General features: G+C 39.2%; 1 pseudogene; it reads left to right on the top strand.

The window, feature by feature from the left end:
* Positions 1–231: 231 nt before the first annotated feature.
* On the top strand, positions 232–27,818 carry LOC105068858 (BRISC complex subunit Abraxas 2-like; annotated as a pseudogene).
* Positions 27,819–27,879: the final 61 nt, after the last annotated feature.

The following is a 27,879-nucleotide window of genomic DNA, read 5'->3' as shown; positions in this document are numbered from 1 at the left end:
AGTCATCCAGAGATGTCTAGTGAAGCAGTTGGAAATATTAGATTTGAGTTCAGGAGAGAAAGAGACAGTGAAAGAGATGTTCACTTGAGAAGAGTGTAAAAAGTGTGAAAAGTTTATTTAGGAATATGGGAATTTGAATAGACTAGGGAAATTTGGGATATTTGAAAACACTAAGAGCCATGTTACCTTGGGGGTCATGAATTTACATAAGTGTGATTATAATGAATGACCATGGGACTTAAGTTTGATGAAGTTGGAAGTCAGGAAGAACTCAGGGACAGTGAAAAGGTAAGTTCAATGCATTAGAGTCTCGTGGAAGTGAGACACTAAGATGGACTAAAAGGAGATTGTCTTCAATGAGTAAATGCCTGAAACTGCATTTACAAATGGGATGTAATTATTATTAATGTGTAAGTCTAAGGAATAACCCATGGAATCAGGTGGCTGAAGTAGGGTAGAAGGTAAACCTTTTGGAGGATAGGCAGTCAAGGAACTGAGAGGCCGGAGATTGGAAGAATCATATGAGCAGATAATTAAATTACCAAGAATTATGACAGAATGACACTGGAGAGGGTGATTGTGATTCAGGAACTAAAGTCTTTAAAAAATTACAGTGAAGGCCCATGGATGACTGCAACATGGAGGGCAAGCTAGTGGTGTAATTTAATGGCATAGAATTCAAAGCTGGGAGATTTAAAGGAGAAGGGAGGAAAATGGTCATGAAGCACAAATGTGCGTCAGGGGAGGACACCTGACACTCTCAGGCTCAAGGCATGAGGAACAAAGGAGAAATACAGTCAGTACTAAAGGGTGACTCTGCAAAGGAAGTGACGGCTTCCAAGGAGAACAGGTAACCATTTCAACAACGAAGGGAGGGAGACATTTTGAGAAGTTTGAGTAACCAGGGGATTTTGATGACTTTGAGTTGCAGACAATAGAGTCCTGGGAGAAGGAGAGAAAGGGAGGAACTAGTGTCATATTAATCTGAGAATGGAGGAGTAGATTCATGGGTTCAGAGCAGCCGAGTCCTTCCTTACACTGTTGAGTCCCTGAACCACAGACCTCCAGTCCCCTGTCAAAGGATGTTATTTGTTTAAGCCTCAGACATTTGGGTTTGTCGTTACTTGTAACCAAATTGAATGTAGCAGACATTGGTTGGTTTTTAGCCAGAGTCTGATTTAATCTAATATACTCTGTGAAAAGAACATTCTGGCTGCTCTGTGGAGAATGGGATATACGAAGGCAAAGATAGAGGCAAAATCACAAGTGGCCAATAATTCATAAAAAGATGCTCAAACGGACTTTTAATATTCCTTGACCATTTATGTTTGTTTTTTATTTCATTCGCTTGGTGTGTACTTTCCTGTGGCTGCTGTAACAGATTACCAAAACTGGGTAGCGGAAAACAACAGAAATGTATTCTCTCCCAGTCCTGGAGGCCAGAAGTCTGAAATCAAGTGTTGGCAGAGCCAGGCTCCCTCTGAAGCCTCTCGGGCAGGGTCCTTTCCTGCCTCTTCCAGCTTCTGGTATCTCTAGCTTTCCTTAGTTTGTGGCAGCATTAACTTCAACCTCTGTCTACTTCTTTAATGGCCATCTAATCTGTGTGTCTGTGAGTCCAAGGGTTCCTTGTCCTACAGAAACGCTAGCTATTGGATTAGGGCCCTGTTCAAGCCATAACACATCATCATATCCTTTGTTGGTTATTTTTACTGGACTATTTATCTTTCTTACTATTGTTTTATAATTTTTTTTTAATTTACATGTGCTGCAAACACTTTTTAAGTTAGTCTTTATACTTATTTGAGAAAAAACAGCCACTGGAAACCTTTAATTTTTAATAAGCAGTAGTCTTTCATTTTAAAATTTATAGCAGCTTGTTACTTATAAAAATGTTTATCCTGAGATTATCTTTCAATGTACCCATTGTAATCAATTATATTTTTAATATTTAAAGAATTGATTTGTTATTATTTTGGGATTTGATTGGGATGTTATTTACACCGTCTTTCTTCATGCCCTTTAACCTCTTCCATTAGCAAAGAGATCAGCCTATGTTTATTGCCCACATAATCAATTCCTGCTTCAGGCCAGAAAGATGCATGTGCAGGCCCTTCCATCACCTGGACTGGTCCCTAATGTTCTTTCTTTCTGGTTATCAGGATGAACTAAGTTATTTATGATATATTCCCAGGAGCTTCTGGGTAAGTAGACTTGGAAATTTCCAGCCTATTCCTTCTGGCCTGAATCAGTTTCCTCCTGGGAAATTCAGCTCTTGCAAATTAACTTTTCCAAGTGTGTATGTAGACAGTCACTAAATGGGGTACTCTTGAGGGATTTAGGGGAGGAAACAGCCTCGAGTGGAGGGGCAGAGCATGGAGCATAGAGTAGAGGAATCTCCAAGTCTCAGTGTGCAGGAGAAAAGTGCTGGTGAACAGAGAAGTTCTTGAACTAACGTGGCTCAACGAGTTGTTACTGTTTGCACATCTTTTTTTTTTTTTTTTTTTTAAGGAAATAAAGATTTTCAGTCTTATGGTGAGCAGTCAAGCTTCCTTTAGCGGCCATAAATCTCTCCCAAATGCTAAGAACCTGCTCAAATTTAGCAAGCCAGCTGAGTAAAAAGGTCATCTTCTTGCCTAACAGCAGATTCCCTAGCTTTTACCACACAATTCCCTTTATGGTTATAATTGTCCCTTGCAAAAATATAGTGTTACAGCTGAACTCATAAAACTGCTGCCTCTGGAATAAACAGGAAAGGGCACATTCTCGTTTCAAAACAGCAAATGCACCAACAGAGTTTAGCTTCCATTTAAACGGGAAAATAGTGATTCTACTAACAATGCAATAGCTTTGATAGACTGCTCTTTTGACCTTTCAGTGCATGGATGAATATGTTTGCACTCGTTTAGATTGGTGTATCTGTTAGATCGTACACACAGATACGACTTTCACGTCTATTTACACTTCCTACAGGGCAGCAATGTTGTGTCTTTGCTTAGTCCGGGACTCAGCACAATTTTAAGTGCAAGGAAGAGCTTAATAATACATGTGTTTTAGGCATTTTCAGTCCTGAAAAGAAGCAAAAAGAAAAAGAGAGAAAGAAACAGCTCATGGTGAAGAATGGGTGTAGCCTCAACCTGAAAGAGAATTTAAATTGACCTCCACACTTTTAAGTTAGCAAGAACATGGTTTGTGGAAGAAAGAAAGGAGGAGCAGTAAAAATCCACAAATGCAAAACTATTCCTAAATCTGGCAGGATTTTAGTGGGTTATTTCACAGGAACAATGGCCAAAGTCCTCTTTTCTTTGATGAGAAAAATGGTAACTTTTACATTTTGCGACTTGCAAAAGGAAATTTAAAAACTTGAGGGACAAAGGAACTGGGTAAATAGCCTTCCTTCCCAAGGAAGCTGACCTTTTGGGGAAAGAACACCCTGTAGGTTTGTAGCTACAGGGAAGGAGGCCGTTAGACCACACGGAAAACGTAAGATGCTGTCTGGCTTTTGAGGTTTAAACCCTGTGGCGCAGTTGTGCTCTGTTTTTGATGGATTGTGTTGTGAGGATGTTGAGGGCTCTGGAGTTGGATCCAAACCTATATCCTCAAATCTGTTTGTTACTGATTTGTTCCTTAGTTTGCTTTGTCTGTGGAATGAAACTAATTATAGTACTGTGAGCAAAAAATATTGCAAACTGTATCAGTAAACAAAGAATGCTGAAGCCATTAAGTCAGCAGTGGCTGCCACCACCCCCCAGCAGAGAAGACAAGCCTGCAGCCCGGCCTCTGCAGCCACTCACTATGGCGCACCCGGAGGGGACTCAGAATAAGAAAGGACAGGACACTGGCCCTAGATGGCTAGGTGCTTGTCAAAGGAATGAATTCAATGAGCCCAAATGTTTGCTCCCTCCCATGCATAGAAAAGCACTACATTCTTTAACTTGAGATGCCTGGTTTTCCTTAGATAACAAGTAATCTGTTATTGTTCCAACTACCTGGTCTTTGTTGTAAAGCTCCTGTATATCCTAGCTCCTCCCCTACCTCTTCGGAGCAGTCCCTCAGAGCGACCTGAGAGGCTGTCATCCCGGCTCAGGTCCTCCCGCCAAATAACACATAACTCTCAACTTTTAGGCTGTGCGTTTGTTTCAGTCCACAGTACTTACCTTATGGGGTTTGGGTTGGAATTAAACGGGTTAATAAATGTAGTGCCCTGAGATCAGTGCCTGGTACTATGTAAGAATAGAGATGTCAGTATTGGAAGTAGCTGTGGAAACAGTAATAGAAGTTGTGTTACTTTGCTTGGGCTGTCACAACAGTGTACCACAGACTAGGTGGCTTAAATAACAGAAATTTATCTTCACAACTTGGAGGCCTGAACTCCAAAATCAAGGTGCCAGCAGCCATGCTCCTTCCTTCCCTCTTCCGGCTTCTGGTGGTTCTGGGTGTTCCTTGGCATGTGCCAGCGCAACTTCATGTCTGCCTCTGTCTTTTCCTGGCCTCCTTCCCTGCATCTCAGTGTCTCAAATCTCCCTCTCCTTTCTCTCGTAAGGACAACAGTCACTAGATAGGTGTTTTCACACCTGGATTATTTAAAGTATTCCACCTTTTAATCTCAGTGATAGGTTTAGATGGGTTGGTAATTCTGTTTTGGTCAATCAAGTCTTTCCTGCAGTTTTGAGACTTTTCTGCTATAGTGATTTATTACTAGTCTCATGTACCAGGAGTTGGTTGAGGCCATTATACCCAATCACATTGAAGAAGCTATTTGCATTACAATGCAATGAAGGCAGCTTACAAAAAGAAGCACAGCTTTGGCAATGGGAAGGCTGGGAGGGAGAGGGGAAGGGGAGGATGAAGGGAGGGAGGGAAAGAAATAGAAATGCTTTCTCTTTGTGGTTTAAACAGAGTTTATCTGTTCCTCACTTACAGTAAGTATTTGTCACCTTGTACTGTTGTATCATGGGCACTGCCTGCGTGTATTCTCTCTTTGATTGAAAGAAAGATTGAAGATTCACTGAAGGTATGGTCTGTATGGGATTGATCTTTGTAACCTCTCACAGTTTCCGTCCCATTTCTTTAGGAACTCAATAGACGTTTGTTGAACGAATGGTGTGAATGAAAAATATTGCAGCCATATCAGTAAACAAAGGATGCTGTGTTCATCAAGTCATCGGCCGTTATCACCACCCCGGACAGTGCGTAGAGGGAACTCAGGATTCAGATAAGCAGCCACCCCGAGTGGTGCACCTCAAGGGAACGCAGGCTGGGAAAGAACAGAGAACAAGGAGGAACATTTTGGTCAGGATTCATAAGAAATGGCCTAATGATAGAGGAGGAGTGCTTGAATTTGATCTCTGAGGAATGGGATATAATTTCTATATCTAGAAAAGTATCAGGAAGATGCTTAAAATGCATAAATCAGCTTATGCAAATTCCCAGTTCAAAACTCTACAGTAGCTTCTCCTTATGCTTGGAATAAAGATCCAAACTTCTGACTCTTTCTTAAAAAGCCCGTCTTGACCTGACGTTTGCCTCCTGGTCTGGGCTTTTCTCAGGCCTCATCATCAGCTTTTCCAGAGCCTCCTTTCGATCCCTACACCCTCTCAACTCCCATCTGGCTACTCACTCTGGTTTCTCTGATACACTCTCCTGACCTTCTCCTGACTGCCTCCTTTCTCTCATTCAGATTTCAGAGAGGCCACACATCAAAAGCAGCTTCCTCTTCACTTCCACCTAGAAAGCTATTTTAATTTTAAATGTTAACACTTGGCACTATTTGACATTTTCTTGTTAGTTTGTTTGCTTGAATGTGTTTGTCTTTTACTTTCCCCGCTTGATGTCAGTGGAATGTCAAATATCCCAAAAGCTAGAGTAAAGGCTGTCTTCTTGTTGGCTGCATCGCTCCCCCCTCCCCAGATCTCTGGCAATCACAAGCCCTCAGTAGATAACTTCTGAATGAATGAGCGAGAGGATAGGAGCTTGAAGTGATTGTGGACTGGCGGGGCCCACAATAATTGAACTTAAGCTGGGACGTAACAGAATAAATATTTGAATTGAAAGTAGTTGGCTAGAGCACAAAGTGCACTACGGACAGCAGGATGTAAAACAGGCCATTCTGATACGGTCATTTTGATGCTCTTAGGTTTTTGTTTTTGTTTTTGTTTTTGTTTTTGTTTTTGTTTTTGTTTTTGTTTTTGTTTTTGTTTGGATGTGTTTGCATCAAAATGGTTCCGGCAAAATAAATGAAACAGTGACAAAAATATCACAGGGCAAGTGTGTTCAGAGGCTTTTCTTCTCTTATGACTGCCAAGGGTGTGCCTTCTCCATCTTGTTGTGCTGACCAGATGCTGGGGGTTACCTCCCATTAGAGAGACATCGCCAGCATCTCTATTGCCAATAGAGAAGAACTGGAGGAAACAAAAGGTGTGACTGATGTACACACGAAACAAGAAAATTTATCTGCAGGGCAAGGAGTCAGGGAAGGGGAGCTGATGTTCAGAGAGAGGAATGAGGTTTAAGGAGTAGCCACTGTCCTGCAAAGAGGATTTTTGAGGCGTTAGATGGGTAAACAGCACTGATGAGGGCTTTGGAGGGCTTTGTGCCATGTTCCCCACCTACTTCACCACCTTTTCAAAGTACTGCAGGAGAGAATTGTAGGATTTTTTTTCAAGGCTGCTGGAGTTGAATATGTTTCTTCTATGTGTGACAAGGCCAAGATGAGCCTCTAGAGTGGGGGTTTTAAAACGCAGATTCATTGGGGCTACATGTGTTTGTTTGTTTTTATTAGTAAGTCAAGCTGCAAAACATCTCTGATCCTGACTTACTTCCTAACCCCCATTCTTGACACTCAGTGAACGTTGCTTTCTTTACAACAAGAAAACAACCAACACCAGATTAGCAGTTAAAGAGTTTAACACCAGATGCATTTTCATTATTATAAGAATATTTAACAAAATAAAATACAATGTGTGTATTCCGTTGGTTATTAAAAGAAATAAGAGAAATATCATTGAGAATTTTCTGTGCAATTTGATAGAGAGATAAGGAATCATATTATGACCCAACTTTCTGTCCTATTTCCCCATAAATCCACCTTTTTAAATAAGTATTATCAATTAAGTCGCATTGCCAAATCAGAAAGCTTACCAAAAACAATTTCATAATTTTGTGTAAATTTCATATATAGTTTCATATATAGTGTCATTATTAGGCTATTTGGTCTAACTATTTCCATTGTGAAAATGCTGTTTTTAGACAAGAAATCAAAGGCAGGAGGTATATGTTAATATGTAGAGAATAAGCAAACCCTTAGCTTATGTTGATTAATGGTTTTTCCTGAGAAAAACAAATACAGTGACATGACTTCTGATGTGTTTTGTTGACTACATGTTCCTCACAAGCCATTTCATTCTTCAGTTCACTTCTTGCCTTACACATCCCTGGCCTTTGTGTTATTCTATTCTCCACCTTAGGTTGATCATAAAGTGGTGGCAGTTATAGATGGAGTGAGACTGAAGGAGAAGTTAAAAATATGTATCTTCCAGAATTGAAATAGTTGAAAGTTTTGAGTTTTTTACTTGTTTATTTCAAAATAACTCATGTCAAAAACAGTTAAAATGGTCTTCTTGTCGGGTTATCTTTGGTGTCAATAAACAGCTGGATCAAAGTAGCCTCTGAAAATGCCATGCTCCCAGGGGGAAGAGGGGAGAAAGTTCATAAGGGATCAGGATTAGATTTTAAAGATACATTTGTGTTAGATTCTGGAGGTTGAGTGAAAAATTTGTGCACTTGGCCTTGATTTTGCAAGACATAGGAAAGTAGAAAATTTTCCTATCAATCCAAGAGTGATAGGAATGAAGTTGCATTTTTATTGCTGTATTTGGTGGACTGATTCTCAAAGTTAGTTTCTTGGATATTAAAAACCTTACTTCAAAAAAAATAAAAGTAAATAAATAAGAAAGCACTTCCTCAGTCACATCAATTTGGGAAATACTGGGTTAAAGCTAAGCGTGTATCGAAGCTCAGGACCTCCAGAGCCTTCAGGGACTGCTGCTGTCCCACATAAATGCCCCAAGGGGGAGAGTAGACAGTGTTTCCTCAGCTCGAGGGACTAGTGGTCTGAGAACACGCTGGACTACAGAATGCAAATGTTTCTGAAGGTAAACAGACTGCAAGCAGAGGGAATGGTAAAAGGGTGATCTAAATAGTAGAGGGAGGGTAATAATATCCTGCCTCAAATGTGGCAGAAGGACAGACTGGGAAAGAAATCCTCAATCCTGTGGTATGTAAGAAATGTTCCAAAAGTTTGGAATAAAATAGACATCCTTGAGATTTTAACTATCCCTTATAAAAGCCTATACGTCTACGTTCTTAATTTTGTATTAACCTACATTTCTGCCAATTGAAAATTTCTGTCTTTAATTAAATGTGGCAAATACGGGGCTCATTGCAGCTTGCTCTACCTACTCTCTTCCTGTAGAATTTATTCATCTCATGCCTCAGTCTCTCAGGCTCTAATACATCCGCTTCATCTTTGAGTCCACTTCCTCGTCACCTGAAAATTCACCAAGGACCTGTCCCTTTTACCTTCTCATTGCTGCTCATCTCTGTCCACCTCTTCATCTCTTCTGACTTTTCTTCAAATTCTATTTCCAAAATTATTTTCTTAGAAGCAAGTCTTGTGGCATCACCTCTACTCTGTGCTTGAAATGCTGTACTTCCCTGTCGCCTAAAGGATGGGGCCGCCCGCTGGGTGGGGGTTCCCTGGTCTGGACCAGGCTCCACTCGTGCTGTCCTTTCTCACCCGAGCTGAGGCTGCTCCCTGACACGACACAAGCGTTAAATCTCTGCGTCCCTGCTGCGCTCAGTCTCCACCGGAACTGTCCTTCTCTCTCTTCTCTACTTGGCAAAAGCTTGCTCATTCTTTAAAATTGTTTGCTCCCTCTTTGAAATCAGTTATGAAGATATTATGTGTATCTGTCCTGTCACCATCCCTCCCATACTTCAATGTCACCATTTATATAGATAAAGAAAAACAATTCAGTCCTACTGTTGTTTCCTGTGTTGAAGTCAATTTTCTCTTCATGAGTAAGCATTTTCTCTAATCTTCTGCTGAATTTGTTGGTCTGGAACCTTCCCAAGACTTTCTAAAGGTTAAAATAAATCATTCTCATTGGCCCCTTATTCTTCAAAATATAAATACCACTTAGCTACATTTAATTCAATTTTTTGGCCTGTCTTCCTTTCTATAAACAACCAAAAACTGCTTATCTCATTACTAGTATTTACCATATCATTTACTAATTTTCAACTCTGTAGCAGCAAACAATTCCAAGGTCACTTTCTAAGTTTTTTTTGTTTTTTTAAATGAGATGGCAATGTGCCAATGGTTTGGTGCAGTGTCCAATTCTAATGAAAGATTAAACATTTTAGCCAGCAATCCCAGTGTCCTCTGACTGCTTTAAAAACATTTGGTTGGATGCCATCTGTTCTTGGTGATTTATTTATGCCTTGTTCATCAATTTTTTTTTTCTGAAGTATCCTCTCAACTTACTTATTTTTTGATCAATTCCTTTGGCATGCACTATGAAAGTCAGTATGATTGTATTAAACAGCTAACCTGTGCCCAGCGTAGTACTGGGTGATATGAGAAATACAAAACATCTGAGATGTGCATCTGTTCTCTAAGAGCTTGATTTTAGTTGGGGTGAAAAGCAAAAACAAAATATGGAGAACATGTAACTCAAATGACCCAGGTGCTATTAGCTGCAGGCACAAAATGCATTAAGCTCCAGATTTTAATGTCTCTTTGGTTCCTTCCAGCAGCCTTTCCACTTCCCTGCCAAGCCCTTCTATTGCTCTGGAATTTCTAAGAGTTTTTTTCAAGAAAAATCTAGTCATATTCTTTTGTGTTAGCATTCTCTTGGGTGTTTATTGCCCAAAAGTGTTTTGAGAGAGAAATTTCACCAAAGCCACTCCTGTCAGTGATCTTAAGATTTTTGCCTCTTTGCCAGGCATCTCTGGCACTACTGATAACTTCTTGTCTGTTCTGCAGCCTGGCTTGATGCTGCCATTTTGGTAGGAAGATTGGAAGAATTTTATTCTTCCTAACTCTCTGTTCCCGGAGCCCTGAAATGTGACTGACTGCACATTTAATCTCTCATTTTCCTTTGTCAAAATGATCTCTCGTCTTCTGCCTTGCATCTCTGTTTCAGAACTTGAAGTGGCTGGACGATAGATTTCATTTTCTGTTTTCTCAATTTGATTTCCTCCGCCTCTGGTCACCATGATCCATCCTCTTTCTTCCTCTTGCAACCAAAAGTAAATTTTCTCAATCATATAGATTTGTGCAAAGAAATGCTGGGAGCTGTTGCTGGTCCTACACATCCAGTCTTCATTTGCTGCCTACCAGTAAACCCCACAATGCATCTTAATTAATCCTCACAGCAACCCTATAGGATAAATACCATCATTTATGTTTTACAGTGGAGTGTACTTAAGTTTAAAGAAAACTAGCTTAAGGGTACATAACTTGAAAGCTTGCATGGCTAGAAAATGTTGGCAGCCTATTCCATAAGTGGGAAACTGGATTCGCATTCCATACACACACACGTATATATATGTGTGTGTATATATGTATTATATATATATAATATTTTGATTACAGAGAAACCAAAAAAAGTGAACTTAAGACATGATAAAACTTCAGTTAAATTCACCGTGGCTGATTGGTCCCTCCCTTGAGATCTCTTCTTCTTCTTCTTTTTTTTTTTTTTTAACTCTAATGTAACCCTCTAAGCCAAATTTGAAATCAATAAACAATAAAGCCACTGCTCAAATCAGGCATTATCTGCTTCAGAACTTGTCATGTCTCAGTTTCTGACTGGCAAGTGAATCACAGCCAAGTACTTATTAGACAGTTAGGCTCCCTTCCAGTACAGTCTTCAATTATCTTTGTTATAGTACAGCACCGAACACTTGCTTGATGAAGTAGGGCTGATTTGCTTATTGTATGTCTCTGCATTCCCGTTAATCTCTCCAATCCTGCAATTTGTATTGGTTTTCTAGTTATTAGTGTGAATTCATGAGCGCATGCTTTATTATTAGTGCTGTCTCCTGGCAGCACCTAACCCTTTGGAACATGCGGAAAACGTGACAAATCTCCCAGTCCTGAAGCCGTTGCAGGCTGAGTGTGAATGGCTACATGACTGCAAATAGACAGGCACGAGTGCTGATGCTTTAACTGGTGGAGCTGAAAAGTGAATAGGAATCTATTAACATTCTTAGTCATTGAAACAGTCATCTCTTCCCTCTCGTCTCTGCGGCTTAAGTGTAGTTTAAAAATGTATTTTTATGTGCTCGTGGACTGTCACCCCTTCATTTCAGTCCTCTGGCCTGTCGGCAGTACATCTGTTCCATGGTGATGCCAGACTGGGGCTCATTTTACTGTAGGACTTTCATTGGAGGGCCGCTGAGCCTTCTAACAAAGAATTCCCTGCTAGGTGACGCACATGAACTCTCCAGCTTATAATTAAATACTGATTAAGAAATGTTCTTATTATGTCTCTTCAGAAGATCCAAATATCAAAATGTTGTCTTCCTGGACTTTGGGGATAACCTGTCTTTTCCATTCATTGGACTTTTCTAAGCCTCTTCACATGGTACCCAACTAAGGGCACATCTAGGTAGGGATCTTGACCTCAATTGACTACTATTTCAAAGAAAAAGGAAACATCAAGAAATTTCAGAGGTTTTCGAATCAATTACTCTTCTTCTCAGCAGTGTACTATTTCCACAGGACAGTAGAATTTTCACTTGAAGGCTTGAAAAATGTAAATTTAACACAGGATACAGGGATTCACACACAGCATATGAAGTTGTAATATGTAAGCAATATTCAAATGGCAAGATTATTGGAAATAATTTTTTGGGCAGAATTGAAAAGTTTTGCTAAAGTGTGGATTTTGAGAAGGGGGAAAATGGAGAAAATGAAATGTTCTTCAGAGGGAGATGGTATTGATCAAAGTATTTGTGTTTTTTGCACATGGAAAGTGCCTTTGTGTTTAGTGTCTGAAACAGCCCAATTCTTTCTAGGTAAACATCCTGAAGTAAGGGAAACATATACTCTTCAATTTATCTCTCTTGTACTTTGTTAACTGATCATTTATGATCTTGCATAGTTTTGGTGTTGACTATAAGACCTTTCAGATGCCAGTGAAAAGTGACCATTTCTCCATTTCTGATCAAGATTTATCCTGTTCAGTATTGTGCAAAGATGCCCTGGGAGGTAAAGTAAATGAATAATGATGTTTTATGACTGCAATTATTCCTTGGCTGATTATTCATTACTCACAGTGTGAACTCTGAGTGAAATTTACATCCTCTTCCTATAGTTAAATGTTATTATCAATTTAGTATTATAAATTTCTGCCGGATGTAAAGTAACCATGCCTCATTTCCAATATTGAATTGTCTTTGAGTGAGTGATCGTATGTCTTTACTAAGCCTTTTCTATTAATTACTACTGTTTTCAATCTTGTGGAGTACCATAAATCTTACTCATTAAGTGAAAAATCATGGCTCATTCTGAATCATTAAATGAAAACTAACGACTAAATCTAATTCAATTCATGATACTATCTTTCTAAATTCCATGTTTGCCCCAGTCTCCATGAAACCAGTTGTATTTATATGCTTGGTTCAGATTTGTGTTTTAGCCTTTATCCTAGTTTATTCTTTACCAAATAGTTCTACGTGTGTACCTTGAAGTCTTCCAAAAGATTTTAAAGCAGCTTTCTCTATAGGGTTCACTATGGCTTGATCTTTCTCAGAATACTTTTCAAATCTTTATTCTTAGGAAAATCTCAATAGCTTGATTTTTTACTTTCTTTTCAAACATTTTGAATGGATTTTTCATTTATTTGTTTTAAATACCAAAACATCTTCATGTTTGGCCAAAGACAATGCTTATGTAAGACATTCATTGCAAACACAAGGGATCATTTTAGTTACATTTACCGTTTTCTTCATTTATTTCTATTATAAGTAAATGATGTTCTGACATATTTTTTGTGCTTATTTCTACTTATTTCTTTGGGATAAATGTTTTGAAGTTGTATCATCAGGAAAATGTTCTCATTTAGGCAAATTTTTATCTTTGCCTAAATTTGATATTTGAATAATAAGTATATGGAATTAAGTTTTTGCATATATTTATTGACCACTGATATTTCTTCAGTTATGAATTGCCTGTTTACTGATACTTTGTCCACGTATTTATTGACATTTTTATCTTATTGGTAAGAGAGGATAATAAATTTATGATATTAACCCCTTAAAATATTCTTCTTGTATACACATTTGCTCAACTCTATTAATCTTTTCTTTATAATTCCTTTCTTTTAAACCAATAACGTTTATTACTGTCAAATTAATATTTACCTGTAATTTTTATGTTTTTTTGACTTTCCCCTTCTTACCACTTTGATAAATGTGTGATTTGTTTTGTTTCTCACAAAACTGATCTATTGCACCACACTCTTGCTTTCACCATTGGCCTCATGTTTAGTATGCAGTTAGAGTTGTCTTTCAGAATGTTTGATTAATTTATCCTTTTCCTTGTAATTCTCATTTTCTTCTTCTGTCACTAGCAGCTTTGCTGCTCGGACACCAACTGGTCCCCAGAAGAAATCAGAGTTGCCTTGGGGTGATAGGCAGAACAATGGCTCACAAAAGATGCCCATGCCTTCCACTCAGGAACATGAGAATAGGTTACACTACATGGCAACAAGAACTTGGGAGATGGAATTAAGGTCTCGGACCTAAGACAGGGAGACTACCTTGAGTTACCTGTGTGAGCCCAGTGTAATCAGATGGGAGCCATGAGACAAAGAATTATGGGTCTTTATAAGTTGGAAACAGTCCTCCCCGACAGCAAGCAAGGAAATGGAGACTTTAGTCTGACAACCGCCAGGAACCGAGTTCTGCCAACAACAGAGTGAGCAAGGAAATGGGGTCTCCTCTAGTGACAGGAAGGAATGCAGCCTTGCCATACTTTAACTTCAGCCCAGGGAGACCCATACCAGACCTCTAACCTACAGTTCCATAAACAAATAAGTTTGTGGTGACTTGTTACCGGAGCAATAAGAAATTAATCCACAAGGCCTTATGGGCTCTGATACTAGCCATAACTCTTGACTCAATCCCTTAACAGTCGATGTACTGCATGTACCACCTCCCTCATGGGACTGTTGTGAGTCAGAAAGTAGGTCCCATAATGATAGTAGTAACAATAATGACAACAATAATGGTAATAATATTTTAACAACATAATAATATGGGTGCCTACGCATATTTTAAAAATAATGATGAGGCAACACTTATTGAATGTCTGTCATGTGCTAGATAATTTTCTAAGCACCTAAAAGGTATTACTTCTTTTAATCTTTATAATACATCTCTGTTAGATAGTGTTGTTATAACCCAAGATGCCTTTTTTTTTCTTACAGGTGAATGGCAGTTACTTAAAATAAAGAGACAGAGGAACAGAGAGGGTGAGTAACTTACCTAAACTCGTACACACAGTCACAGAGTGCTGGAGTCAGTACGTTCAAGCTGCATATTGTGACCTGGAGCCTGCATGCCCAGTTCCCTTGCTGCAGCCGGTCTGTTATTGTTGCTGTTGTAATAGTAACCGTTACACAACAGCTGCTCAACTATCACTTTTTTTGTTATTACTACTATATTATTACTATCATTCCCAATGCCAGTAAAACGTCCGCAGATGATACAAAGGTAGTAGTGGGAAGATTTATGTATGGAGTTTTGACTTGGAACAAAGATTATCTTTGAGCCTGCTGTGTGGTTTGATCAAGGGGCCAGTTCAGCTAAACAGAGCCTTTAGACTGGGGCTAGGAGCTGGCAATTCATCCTGGAGTCAGGTGACCTGCCTTTAAGTACCAGCGATTATTAAACTGATCTGTGAATTTTGAATAGTCTATTTAATTTCCATGTTCTGGTCGCATGACTGATCTCCCTTACTGCCTTTTAACACATGAATTAAATTAGATCAATAGTCATCATAACTTTAAAAATATGAGCTAGATTATTCAAATACAAGGTTTTATATCAGTATAACTTTTTTTTTAGATTTAACTTGGAAAAGGATGGAAAAATGAATTGCTGGATTTTTCACTTATGTCCAGAGGGTCTATATGTTTTGTTCATCAGCGTAGTTGCTTTTGCAACACATTTCCTTTGTTTTTCACAGTGTTTAGCCATGGGACTGTGGCTGACAAAGCAGAAGTGTGTGTGAGAAGTGAGACAGTGAGAAACAGTGACCAGCTGTTCAATCTTATGATACCACTAAAATGAATAAATCTATCTTCCTGTGGGAGACAAAAAGTACCTTGCCGTACAGCAGCAGTGTGTGCAGGGAGGATGCACTCGGAGACAGGGCTGAAAGCCACAAATGAATTCTCAGTCAGAGGAGCCCCTGCCCCCTACGAAGTAAATGCTGTACCAGGTTGGCCTTTAGCATCCCACAGATGGGGCCTGCATTCCACTTCCTGAAAGGGAGCAATCACACTTTTCCCCCAGTCAGAACAAAAAAGGTAATTGGGAGCCCTGGGTGGAGGGAGGAGGGTTGGGAGGGGGGGAATTGTTCCAGGCAGTCCTGGAAGTTCCACAAATCTAGGCCAAAGGGAGCAACTTTCATCACCCCCATGCCCTCCTCACCTTGCTCCGTGATCTTCTGGCTTTTCAATGAGCATTTCATTTCTTTGGTAAACAATTCACTCTGCCTCTGATTTATATTTATAGCACGCACTTATGTTCAGTCACAGGCCGTGGTAACTCAGCAAAAGTTCTAGCTTGGTCTCCTGGCTTCACTTTACCAACTCATTCTTCACCCAGACACCAGTGGGATGTCTCAAGACCAAGTCTGATGGTGACCTTCTTGCTTGCCCTCAAGCCAAAACCAAACTCAAAATCAAAGCCTCTGAATATCAGTTACTTTACTGTGGGGAGAAATTCCACGTCCCTCAATACATCCTCAGAAGTCTTTATTCCCAGAGTACCTCTCCCTTAACTTCTCCAGGCTCACACTTTGTGGAGAACTCTGCTCCTCCAGCCACCATGGACGAGGCTCGGTCTTCAGCGCTGTTTCCTGCTGACTCTTGTTTCCAGCTTGCCCTTGTTTCCATGTGTTTGCCTTAGGCCTTTCTGCCTGCAACATTCTCCTACCACCAAATATTGGCCTTAACCTGAAATTGCCTCGTCATCCCTCCAGTCCTCAGTTTACGGGTTTCCTAGACACTCGGAGGGATTTAAGATTCTGTTCCAGTAATGCCCTGTGTCTCCCTCGGTTAGCTCTTAGCAGCAGTGAATAGCATCTGGCTACTTTGTGAATCTCCCAGTGGGCTGCCAGTTCCCTGGGAACATGGTCCGTCCCTTGTGCACTGGCCTGTCTTCATTGCCCATCACAGCGCCTGTCTGCACACTGGATGATGAGCGTCTCTTGGTGTTAAACCTTTCTGCTAACCTGGTGCACTCTCACCACCCAGTGTGTGGGGAAGCATTTGGGCTGGTTAGTTAAATCTAAATCCACAAGATAAAAAAAAAACAAAAAAAACAAAAAAAAACCCCTAAACGTATGCTTTACGAGGCTTCAAATTGCCTTGGTACTATATGTCAAATAATTAAAATCATAAATGAATTATTCTTTTCTGCAGTTCCTTTTCCAGTTTATTATCTATATATCCACATGGGCTGGAGCCTCAAAACTTTGCACTCTGGTAGAAGCTGTTGCCCTCATGTTACATAATTGCTTTTTTCATAAGCTAAAAATGTATTTTCTTTTCCTTAATAAGCAGAATGATAATCCTTTTATGTGTGTATTCATCTGTCTGTCTTTGAATGTTCGTGGTAATTTCATATGCATTATGTTATTTATTCCTCATCATATCATCTTAAGGCAAATCATATGATTTTTATCTCTATTTTATAAATGACACAACTGGACTCAGTGTGCTTGCTATTTAGCCTGAGTCACCAGACGGTGAGTGACAGACCAGATGTGTCTCGTTCAAGATGTACAGTCTAGTTTATTTTCAATTCTGGATTATTTTGAGACTCCTCTGTTCGAAAACCGAAATAATTCAAACCATAAACCCCATGAGAACAAAGCCCATGTATGTTTCCCTCACACTGTGTTGTCCTTTACTGGGCTTGGCAAAGAGTAGGGACTTCTTAATAATTATTTGTTACATGAATGAATGAATGAACCTATTCTGGGAATTCTTTCCATTGCCTTTCAAGCCTTTTATATTTGCAAATGGCATGCAGAGAAGAGATGGGACCTTCTAAGGTGCCTAACGTGAAGAGGGAGGCAGGACACCGAAGGGAAAAGACGGACTCGGAGATGAATCTTTGTTCCGCTGTTTATTAGTTGTGTGATTTTGGACCATTATTTGAATTCTAAATCTCAATCCTATCATCTGGAATTTCCATCGTCTGGTTGGAATGTAAAGACAATTTTACTTGCTTCATAGGGTTTTTGTGGGAGTTAAATGAGATAATGTATAACAAGCATGTACCTCAGGGTGTAGCATTTAGTGGATGCTGGATAAATACTAGTAGTTATTTTCCTGCTGTGAGAGGGAAGTGCTCATTCATAGCCATTTAGGTCAGCAAAGAGAGTCAATCATTACAATTTTTTTCCTAAATAGTCATTACGTATTTATAATTCCAGGCTGCTTGATTTATGTGCACCTCTGTTAGCTGCTTCTAAGCAGTTTCCAGCTTTTGCATACCCCAGGAGTTTATCTTATTCTGCTCTATCGGTTGAAAATCAATTTTGAAAATCATACCAATGTAACTCAACAGTTTTTCAGGCTGGTGGATTTTGTTGTGAGTTTTAGCTAGGAAAAATAACAACCATAGTAAAATGTTTTGTAAATCCGTACCTGATTGGAGAGAGGATATTAGAAGTTAAGCTCTTGATTTTAATATATCTAGGCGTTAAGCTACCTTTTGTATTTTGCTTTGTATGTTAATCCACACAGAAAGCATTACAGAAATTTTTATTTCATGAAGCCCTCTCTAAATGATTCTTTTAACCATGTGAGTGCTGAAATGTGCAGTCTTGCCTTCCATTCTAACTACTTAAGGATTCAGAAAACAGCATTAGTTTTGCTTTTAAAACATTATTCCAGGTATGAGTTGTGTTTAGGGGATTAAGAAAACGATAGTGTTTTTCGACTCCTTTGTGCTGATATGTTTATTAAGTCAGCTCAATTTGCTCCTTTCCTTCAAATGCCTTCAAAGAAAATAAGTTAAGAAAATGTGTTCTTATCCATTTCTACAACTGATTATTGCTGCTTGTTAAGTTTTGGCAACTCCTGTCCCTGTGAAAACGTGTGGATTTCTGAAGCAGTGCACAATCTACATCAACTGTTTCTGTCGTCTCTGCAGTCAGACTGACCTTGGTTTGAATAGTGGCTCTGATTTCTTAGCGAAGTCATTTTAACTGATATAAATGATTTAACTGAGACTCAACTTCCCCACTGGTCAAAAGCAGTGGTTAACATCCATCTAACCAGTTTGTTGCGTGGATGAAATAACATATGTAGATCTCTAAAAACATGACTCCGTTCTCCACTTCCGCCTGTTAAGTATTCTTTAACCATTTACATGCTGCTGATGGTTTTATGTCTAGGGATAATACCGCATTGCATAGATGTATCACTGTTTTTATTTTGCCGGCACTCTCCTGTGCCATCTTTTTATCTTCATAACAAACTTGAGAGGTGGGTACTCCATTCTGTTTGGAAGATGAAAAAACATTATGAAATTATACACTTCTTGGATGGAAAGAACTATGCCTTTTGCTCTTTTCTTTGTTCTTCCAGCAGAGCTTAGCACAGAACTTGGCATCCATTCGGGGCTATATAAATATTTGTTGTACAGAACTGATTGATGGGAAGGACAATAACGTGTCCAAGGTCCCACACAAGGTCTTGATGGCAAGATGAGGACAGGGTTCCTCTGACTTTCAGATTTTTCCATTAGACAAGTGGTGAGCAATATTTTAATTTTTTTTTCTAGCAGGGTCAATTCAAGGAAAATAAAAATGTTTATGTGCCACAATTTCCTAATTAAAATGAAAATAGCTTTACTGGGTCTTGAGGCAAAATATATTCCTTCTACTTAGATTACTTTCTTCTGCAGTAGAGAAGTGCCAGTGAGAAACATTAGCGCTCCTTTTTCACCACTAAAATGTTAATATCGGGGCATATTTGGGAAGGAGCCACCCAGAGGCAGCTTTTCAATCTTTCATCCCTTGTATTTGCAGAGCACTTTAGAGTTCGCAGAGTGCTTTCACAGGCATTATCTAATTACATTTTTGAAACAATCCCAGGAAGAGATATTATTACCAACCACACTTTACAAGGGGTCCACTAAAGTTGAGGGGAGGGGAAGTGACTGGTTTAAGGTCACAGAGCAAGTGCAGAAAGAACAAGGCGTTGCCTCCCACGTCATGTATACTGAGCACTTGTTCTCTTTGCCTTTTCTACGAACTGAGATGGGTAGAAGATAGATTCCCCGATCCAAAACAAAACAAAATAATCTGGGCCCTTTCTCTCTTTTTCTCTCTCTTTTTCTCTCTCTCTCTGCTCATGTGGCTTTTTTTTTTTTTTTTTAATCCATCTGAGTACAGCAGCCTAAGGATGACCAATCAAAAAAAAAATTACTGTTTTACACTGGAGGCTTTCTGTTCCAAAGCCTCTGCTTTGTGTGGGTAGGAAGGCTACAGTGAGAATTACACTGTGAGCCACAAAGCAGAGCTGCATGGTCTTTAAGCTGCTCTGCATGCCCTAGTCGGGTGATTGATGCCACCAAGTCAGAGGTTTGTTCTGGTTTATGGAATGCCAGGGATTTGGTACAGTTTTGACTTGAAAAACCTAGAAATGATCAATTTTGATATAGTCTGCACAGATGATAAGACTTTAGAATTGTTTTGCTGGATATACAGGTAGTGATCTTTGCTTCCCACATTTCTACATTTTATTTTATTTTTTCCCCACATACTCCTCATTTGACTTTACTTGCAATTGGAGATGGCAATAAAACAGGGTTATTTAACCAGGTTGCCCACTGCAGGCAAGTGAACAGAAGTCCCCCCCCCCACCCCCACCCCGCCACTTCTCTTTGGGGAGTTCTCCAAGCTTCTTTGCAGAGGGGGGATGTTGTGGAAATATGTGAGGCTGGTGCATATTTGCAGAAAGTGTCAAACCTGGGACGTATGGGGAAAGCATGAGAGTGACATGGGAGGCTCGGAGGGCATGGCTTTCTGTGCTGCAGCCGTCTCTCTACATACAGTCTCACCCCACTGCTCTCCTTCCTATCTCCCTTCTACTGGCTTCTCCTTTGTCACAGCTACATGAGGTAAGAATTAATTTGGAGTTTCTCTAAAATATAGTTTTTTCTTCTTTGCATTCCACATCTGCTTCCTCCTTCATTTATATTTCACAGTTTAATGTTGTAAGTGACATCATTTTCCAAGTTCCTTTAAAGACGACAGCGTTGTCTACAGCTGTGACACCAATAATACCTTTTGCAGGGAGAAGGGACACTTGGGGACAGTGATGTTGGCCTCAGACAACTCGCTGCTCTTGGATTTCTTAATCCAGGGCAGCTTTATGTTTGATTTGCTGCCTTCTGACCCAATAGAAATAATCATGTGCTTGTTTTAGCCTTGGTTGTGTTTGCTAGCTGATTGATGAAGTCCGCATTTAGTGGACTTGCTAGGTTTTTCTGATTGTTTTTTGAAAAAAGCTGCTGAAAGTGAAATTAGACCTCCTATAGCAGGTGCTGTTTCCGTGGGTAAGTGGACAGATTGAATCCATGGTTGGGAGGTCACTTTATTTTATTTATTTATTTTTTCTTCCCACCCTCCACCCCCCTGGTAACCACAAGTCTGTATTCTCTGTCTGTGAGTCTATTTCTGTCCTTTATTTACGCTTTGTTTTTGTTTGTTTGTTTGTTTTTGTTTTTGTTTTTTAGATTCCATATATGAGCGATCTCATATGGTATTTTTCTTTTTCTTTCTGGCTTACTTCACTTAGAATGACATTCTCCAGGAGCATCCATGTTGCTGCACATGGCATTATGTTGTTGGTTTTTATGGCTGAGTAGTATTCCATTGTATAAATATACCACCTCTTCTTTATCCAGTCACCTGTTGATGGACATTTAGGCTGTTTCCATGTTTTGGCTATTGTAAATAGTGCTGCTATGAACATTGGGGTGCAGGTGTCATCCTGAAGTAGATTTCCTTCTGGATACAAGCCCAGGAGTGGGATTCCTGGGTCATATGGTAAGTCTATTCCTAGTCTTTTGAGGAATCTCCACACTGTTTTCCATAGTGGCTGCACCAAACTGCATTCCCACCAGCAGTGTAGGAGGGTTCCCCTTTCTCCACAGCCTCTCCAGCATTTGTCACTTGTGGATTTTTGAATGACGGCCATTCTGACTGGTGTGAGGTGATACCTCATTGTAGTTTTGATTTGCATTTCTCTGATCATTAGTGATATTGAGCATTTTTTCATGTGCTTTTTGATCATTTGTATGTCTTCCTTGGAGAATTGCTTGTTTAGGTCTTCCGCCCATTTTTGGATTGGGTTGTTTATTTTTTTCTTATTGAGTCGTATGAGCTGCTTATATATTCTGGAAATCAAGCCTTTGTCGGTTTCACTTGCAAAAATTTTCTCCCATTCCGTAGGTTTTCTTCTTGTTTTACTTCTGGTTTCCTTTGCTGTGCAGAAGCTTGTAAGTTTCATTAGGTCCCATTTGTTTATTCTTGCTTTTATTTCTTCTAGGAGAAAATTTTTGAGATGTATGTCAGAAAATGTTTTGCCTATGTTTTCCTCTAGGAGGTTTATTTTATCTTGTCTTATGTTTAAGTCTTTAATCCATTTTGAGTTGATTTTTGTATATGGTGTAAGGGAGTGTTCTAGCTTCATTGTTTTACATGCTGCTGTCCAGTTTTCCCAACACCATTTGCTGAAGAGACTGTCTTTGTTCCATTGTATATTCTTGCCTCCTTTGTCAAAGATGAGTTGACCAAAAGTTTGTGGGTTCATTTCTGGGCTGTCTATTCTGTTCCATTGGTCTATATGTCTGTTTTGGTACCAATACCATGCTGTCTTGATGACTGTAGCTCTATAGTATTGTCTGAAGTCTGGGAGAGTTATTCCTCCAGCCTCTTTCTTTCTCTTCAGTAATGCTTTGGCAATTCTAGGTCTTTGATGGTTCCATATGAATTTTATTATGATTTTTTCTAGTTCTATGAAATATGTCCTGGGTAATTGGATAGGGATTGCATTAAATCTGTAGATTGCCTTGGGCAGTGTGACCATTTTAACAATATTGATTCTTCCAATCCAGGAGCATGGAATATCTTTCCATTTTTTAAAGTCTTCTTTAATTTCCTTCATCAATGGTTTATAGTTTTCTGTGTATAATTCTTTCACCTCCTTGGTTAGATTTATTCCCAGATATTTTATTACTTTGGGTGCTATTTTAAAGGGGATTGTTTCTTTACTTTCTTCTTCTGTTGATTTATCATTAATGTAAAGAAATGCAACTGATTTTTGAACGTTAATTTTGTAACCTGCTACCTTGCTGAATTCTTCAATCAGCTCTAGTAGCTTTTGTGTGGACCTTTTAGGGTTTTCTATATATAGTAACATGTCGTCAGCATATAATGACACTTTTGCCTCTTCTTTTCCAATTTGGATCCCTTTTCTTTCTTTCTTTTGCCTGACTGCTGTGGCTAGGACTTCCAGGACCGGACGGCTTCACTGGGGAATTCTACCAAACATACAAAGAAGAACTCATACCAGTCCTTCTCAAACTCTTCCAGATGATTGAAAAGGAGGGAATACTCTCAAACTCATTCTATGAAGCCACCATCACTCTGATACCAAAACCAGGCAAAGACACTACAAAAAAAAAGAATTATAGGCCAATATCACTGATGAACATAGACGCCAAAATCTTCACCAAAATTTTAGCAAATAGAATCCAACAACACATAAAAAAGATTATACATCATGACCAAGTGGGGTTCATCCCAGGGACACAAGGCTGGTTCAACATACGCAAATCAATCAGTGTAATACATCACATCAACAAGAGAAAGGACGAAAACCACACAATCATCTCAATCGATGCAGAAAAAGCATTTGATAAAATTCAACACCCATTTATGATAAAAACTCTCGCCATAGTGGGTATAGAGGGAACATATCTCAACATAATAAAAGCTATATATGACAAACCTACAGCCAGCATAGTACTCAACGGTGAAAAACTCAAAAGCTTCCCACTAAAATCTGGGACAAGACAAGGATGCCCACTATCACCACTCCTATTCAACATAGTCCTGGGAGGTCACTTTAGAGTTCAGTACCTGTAGCATTTTTCTTCTTCTCATGTTTTCTTACATCTGCATTTCTGAAATATTGCTATACATTTTTTTAAAAAGCAAAACAAGAATAAGTGCAAAAATAAATCAGTAAGTTCATTGAACTGGAAATCTTCACAACATGTAATTTGCAACTGTTTTGTCACTTTGCTGATGTTTGCCAGTTCCCATATTTCCAACACTCTAAAGACTATTTAAACAAAATTTTGCTTAATGTATTTTTGCTTAATAAGAATCCAAATCCCCCATACCCATGCTCATGTCCAGAATTTTCCCAAAAGATATTTAGTATGAATGATGAGAAAAGTTTGTGCTTTCTTTCCCCCATGTGGTAAGTCAGTTTATTGTCAAAGATAACATTCAGTCCAATGTTGTTCACATTTAGCAAATATTCAGTAATCACCTAACTGCCCAAGGCACAATGCTCAACCCTCAAATACTGGATGCGACCCTGGACTGTTGCAGTAGTTTCTTAACTGACTTCCTTTCACTGTCCCTCTGTGCACCCAATCGATCCTCTGCACTGACAATTCCTTTATGAAGCCGTCTCTGATTCCTCATCAGAACTATTTCAGCCTCTCCTCATTTGTTTACAGCAGAACGCTTATTCTTGTTTTATGGCACATGACACACGCTGTCATTAGACACCATAAAAATTACAGATAATGCAGGTGACTGGTTGCAGATGTGTGGCAGGTACAGATGCAGTGTGACTACCCCTGGATCCCACGCACTTTTAAGATAAACTGTTGAGTATAACATGCGTACAAAGGAGCGCACAAATCTTACATGTGTTTCTCAGTGATTTTCACAGAGTGAGCATATTCATATACTCTCTTTCCAGAGCAATACACAGAACATTATCAATCCCCAAGTGGTGGCCTGTGCTCCCTTCCAGTCACAGCTCTGCTCACCGCAGGTAACACCACCGCACTTCTTATCACCACGGACGAGTGTTAGTTTTGTGTGTCTGGGTTCTTTTGCTTAATATTATGTGTGTGAGCACAGGCATTGTTAGTAGCTTATTCGTCAGTTACTACTGTGTGATGTCCCACTTTTTGGATTTACTACAGTGTGTCTATTCATTCTACTGTTGTTGAAAATTTGCTTCTGTCTCGCTTGTTTTGTTTATTAGGTTGGGGCTACTGGAAGAGTACTGCTATGTATACTCTAACATATAGGTTGCAGTGAACATTTATATGCGTGCATTTCTGTTCATTCACTTATCCTCCCCTTTGAATTGCCAACATGAAATCAAGAATTGCACTTTATTTCTTTTTAATACAGGAATACATTCTGAAAACATTGGGTTTTAAAGGCAGGTAAAGGGAACTTATTTAAGCTGGTCCATTTTCCAATTCTGAACATTGGGGCTTTTAAGTCTGTTTCAGATTCTGTTTCCCAGAAGTAAGCAAGCAAATTAGTAGAGAGTATTAATTAAAAAGAAATCAGTTTAAAACAAGGAATGAACAAAACATTCTGTGATATCTAAGAAAAAGGAAAAATCGCAAAAATTTTAAAGGCAAATGTGAATTCCGAAAGAGGGACTGTCACGTGAATTCCTAGGAAGTCTTATCAACACAACTCATACGAATGGTTAGTAAACTGAAACTGGGTCTTAACCATGAACACAGAAAGGCTGAAATCATTTCTGAGGTATAAAAAATAAAATCAGCACTGAAAACACTTAATATAGTATAGTAGAACTGTCCTTGAAAAAAATCAGATAAGTGAAATAGAAGACAGATTAGAGCATTTTATTCCAAGAGAAGGAGAATGAAGACATACTATGTAAATAATAGGAGTCCCCAAAGAAGAACACAGAACACAGAGGGGAAAGCTACATACGCATGGACAAAATAAAATTTTTTAAAATATAGAACTAAAGTAAATAAATTCCTAGGATTGGGAACAGAGAGAAATTTAAAAAGCCCAATATGTCCCAAGTAAAATGCACAAATATAAACTACTACTAAAAGGCATTAACAATTCTAACTTTAATTTTCAATGCCAAACCACAATAAGATAACACATCCAATAAATACTGAGTAAATAATTATCCAAATATCTTTTCCTGAATAAAGCATTGGCAGATGTAATCTAGCGTCTAATGTGGAATTCCACACTTTGAGCTCAACAACCGTGTCTTTTTTCATTTTGCATTTTCTAGCCCTTCGTTCATTTAGTACCTGTTCCTATTGTATCCAAATTGATCATCCTTCAGTCTTATGTAAGTGCATATTGTGCAGGTTATGTCTTCATATGTCACAAGACATTCAAAAAGACTCGTAGGGTCAATGATGAGCATGAAGAGTTAAATCATACTGAATTCTCAAAGTAACGGTACAGCCTTGTACCAATAATGCAACATCCAGTAAGTGTGGCTGTTGTTTTTGAAAAGAAACTATTAGATTTAATTAAACAACACCATTACGATAGGGCAAAGACTCATAAAAATAAATTAGAAGACAGAACACCAAAATTAAAGGAGCACTAGAACTGAAAAATCTTAACTGGTGTAACTGCTGGAGCAAAGTAGGAAACAAAAGAAAAAAAAAATGTGACAAATAATGGACTCAATCTGCCGGATAAAATAAAGATATGTGGGAAGTGTCAAAAGGTAAGAGACAAGCTATAAAAGTGTTGGACCCTTCTTTTTGCGAAGACAGGGTGGAAAAGGATTAATCTAGTATTTCAAAACTTGCAACACATTACAAAACGAGTAATTATGCAATTAAGGAGGAAACAGTAAAGTAAGAGCGTGAAATAGGTTTACAGAAGATGACATCTAAATAACAGAACAATAAATTTGAATGGTTTAAAAATCTCTATAAAACTCTGAAGGACTTTAAATTGAATTGATAAAATATATTAAAGGATAAAAAATACATTTTTTAGACCTCTACATACCTATGGGGAGTGATCCAAGCCCCATACACTGAGGTCCCCGGTTAGCACTTCTCTGAGATGCCTTCATCGCAAGTCGGGGGTCCCAAGCACGGGCTTAGGCAGAGCCTCATTTGCTTCCCAGTACCCTTTCCTTCCAGGGCCAGACTGACCCCCTTCACTGAGGTGCCAGCCTAAGCAGGACCACACTCGGACTATTTGTAAGGGATCATTTTCGGAAGGATCTTTACTAGAAGAGGTAGGACAAGATGTAACCTGTAGCATTGGTAACTCACAGATCAGCAACACAGAATTTGTGCAAGTAATTGAGATCTGTCACCATCAGCTTTCTTCAAAACTTTTTTAGTTTTCATAACTAGGCAAGCAAAGCTAGTGAAGACAGTTTGCATGGGATTTTTAAGGGTCAGAGAAAGAAAGTTATTGGTGGATACAAGTTCTGGCAAAACATGCAGAGAAAACATGCAGAGGGAAAGTTATCCACAAACAGCAGCTCATCAGCACTCACCCTGAGTCCAGCCTCCTTTTCCTTCTCTTCAGTTTCATCTCCACAGCCAACAATTCCACTCATGCTTTAGAACAGGTTCTCTTTAGACTAAATCAAAGATATAATCAAAGGAAATCCTTTGCTACTCCCAATCTAGACAAGATTAACCAGCATGAGTACACAGTGCCCTCAGTGCCAGATACTCAGAGCTATGCCAATTATTGAAGAACATCCTACTGACTTTTTTTAAAAAAACAAGGATGGAGTAATGAAAGACATCAAGGTTATTTACAGGTTTCTAAAGCACTCACACACACACTGTGTGCAGATGTGGAAAAGAGTGAGCGAGTTGTTGAATTTTGTCAGGTAGACATGAACAAATTAAGAAGACAAATCACTCACATGAAAACCAAAAAAGGAACAAGAAAGAAGATTGCAGCAGGTGATGCTAAGCAGACAGATGCCGTCTGAAAATTTGGAACCAACATTTGGTCCTCAGATGCCCTGAATTTGTAGCTGAACATAGAAGGTCACTGGGAGATGCAGAGGCTTCTGATCCTCCTCCCTGTTTTTCTGATTTTCACCCACACAGTCAAGAAACTGCTTTGAGCCTTTCTCTCATGGAAAGTAGAGTCTTTATGCCTCAATCTCAAGCCATGGGCTCTTCCAGTGATGCTCCCACCAGTGCCAGACTGAAGCATCCTGGAAGTGGAGCAGAACTTCTTCTTCCCCAGAGCATAGCTAGAGACAGAGTTGAAGAATTAGACAACAGTGGTTATGAAAATTTGATTGACCCTACAGAATACGCCCTATAGGGAACACTCACTTTGGAGGAATTTGCGATCCTTGACACATACCCGGGGGGGGGGGGGGGTTCAGAAACACTCAGACCTTCCAGACCTTCCAGAAACTCTCCACTTAGCACCATTTTTCTTAATTACTTATTGAGAGAATATTTGAAAGCCTATTCTGGAGAGCCAACTTCTTTCTCAGACCCCCGGACTCCTAA

The sequence above is a fragment of the Camelus bactrianus genome, chromosome 9 (genome assembly GCF_048773025.1).
Source record: "Camelus bactrianus isolate YW-2024 breed Bactrian camel chromosome 9, ASM4877302v1, whole genome shotgun sequence".
In the NCBI taxonomy this organism is placed as follows: domain Eukaryota; kingdom Metazoa; phylum Chordata; class Mammalia; order Artiodactyla; family Camelidae; genus Camelus; species Camelus bactrianus.
Note: the sequence above shows the minus strand (reverse complement) of the source record. Positions and strands in the feature narration are given on the sequence as shown.